The sequence below is a fragment of the Halyomorpha halys genome, unplaced genomic scaffold (genome assembly GCF_000696795.3).
Source record: "Halyomorpha halys isolate HHAL.00 unplaced genomic scaffold, Hhal_1.1 Scaffold47.1, whole genome shotgun sequence".
Taxonomy (NCBI): Eukaryota; Metazoa; Arthropoda; class Insecta; order Hemiptera; family Pentatomidae; genus Halyomorpha; species Halyomorpha halys.
In genome coordinates, this window is record NW_027114806.1 from 1,710,346 (window position 1) to 1,712,462 (window position 2,117).

At 30.5% G+C, this 2,117-nt stretch overlaps 1 protein-coding gene across 1 annotated transcript in view; it reads left to right on the forward strand.

The window, feature by feature from the left end:
• Positions 1-1,811: 1,811 nt before the first annotated feature.
• The window catches only part of LOC106689715 (UNC93-like protein), a 230,167-nt gene continuing 229,861 nt past the window's right edge, over positions 1,812-2,117 (forward strand). Inside the window, exon 1 of the mRNA XM_014434865.3 lies at positions 1,812-1,921. The gene's annotated coding sequence lies outside the window, so the exon portion shown is untranslated. The remainder of the gene's footprint in view (positions 1,922-2,117) is intronic.

Below are 2,117 nucleotides of genomic sequence, written 5' to 3' on the forward strand. Positions count from 1 at the left end.
TGTTTCTCATAGGCATATTCTATTCTCATATTGCTGCTTTGCTTGAATAGTGGCACATCTGACAAAGAAAGTTTTGGTTTTTATTCTGAAATGAACATGTTCCCAAGACCTTAGACTAGGGTTTCTTTCTCTACATTGGTCCTTCCCACAGTATAGGGTACAATGTATAGAATATGGTATGTATATATATATTCAATTTTTACCTTCGATATCAATAAGGTCGAAACGAGAAAAAAAAATACAGTATAATTGAATCCACATACGTAGTTAGGAACCAACTGAAATGTTGTGGAAATTATTATATAAGCTATGTTGATTATTGTTTTAAGAATTCTCTTGTCGAAACACGAAGACACATCGTTCCTTTATATCACTGTTATAGTAAATACATATAGAGATTTTATTTATTTGTGTGTATTTTTTTTAATGCTATCATACTACATCACTATTACCTATTGCCAAACATTGAGGCAGATTGTAAAATTTATCAATAAATAAAATTTTATTATTAAATAATATTATAGTAATTACTGTGAGGTATGATACATAAAGGAATAGGGTGGTTCAGGGGAAAAGTATTACACAATACTACAACGTTTTTTATTTGAAGGTTAAATTTTTAAAAAATATTCAACTAAACATGAGTCCATCACAACCGAAATGCTTTATTACATCGTAGAAATCAAAAATAAAGATTTTAATTTTAATTCAAAAAAGTTGTGTATTTTCATTATCCGATCGAAATTACTTTTCCCGCACCTCCAGAAACATAATAGTTGGAATTTGCTAAATCATTACCTTTCCTTCTGTTCTTCTCTGTCAACCGGAGAATTTAAATATAACACCGAATATCGAATAAGATGAGTGTGTAAGCTTGTTGGCCCAAGAAACGAACGGATCCCTAAAATTTTAATAAACACTGAATACGTCCGAGGGGTAGAGCGAAGCATAAGTAGGAAAATTGCCGCAAGTCTGATCTAGCAGATTCGGGTTTAGATCGACATATGACAGATTTACGGCGGCAGCGATTGGTGGTATCGGCATCGAACCTTGGAGCTTTAAATTGACAATTTCTAGAACTGTATTGTACTCATCACCATTAATGAATGGACGTGCATATAGAATGAAACCTATATTTTTTTTTTGTTTATGTATATACGTGTGTGTATGTTGATGCATTTCAAACATAGATTTTATTTAATATTCATATTTATATTTTATCATAGTATTTTATTAATCTTCCCCGTTCATAAACATGACATTGACTCTTAATTTCGTTCAATTTAATTTTTCCCTAAATATGCTTTACCTACTTGCGTTGGATCTCTAAAAAAAATAAATTTCACAATTTATGTTTATTTTATTTTTTTGTCATATATACTTTTCAATATGTTTTTAAAATCTTGGATTGATTGGATTGGATTGGATTTATTGAATTAAAAAAGTAATGTTTTGAACAAAATGGTAGGTAACCATATCTCGTTAGAGCAACATACTCAGGATCTTGTTACCCATTCCACGAAGTTCTTGTAGATCACACGAAGTTTAACACATCTCCCTCATCAAGGCGTTAAAGTACTATGTGGATATGTTCTTTCTTTTTATAAAAGGAAAAATTCGTTTGTTGTTTCTAATATTTTTTTATCTATATAAATTACGATTCAAAAAATTAAAAATCTGAATTTGAACAAAAATTAATAGTAGTAGGAAAGAAAAAAATATTACAGTAATTTTATAAGGAGTGAAATTACAAGCAGACTGTCAGACGGTAACAGGAGGGGGTAGGAGAGGGGATGGAGGGGAGGGGGGTCGTACCAGAGGAGCTCTAGGACAGAAAGTCTCAGTGTGCTGGTGTGTGTCAGTAGTGTTCGTCTTCTTACAAACCTTCTCTCGAACCCATATTCTCACTGCTAACTATTTAGTAAGTACTTCATAAAATATATCAATATGGAATAATTTCTAGGCTTGCCTAAAGGGATAATTACTAGCTTTGCGAGTCTTCTTTAATTCTTTTTAAATTAAAAAAAAATTGTGTCTGAATTATTATAGATAATTTGATATAGATTTATATTTTTTATTTCTTTATCTGCTGTAATCTTTAATCATTTTTTTCATTA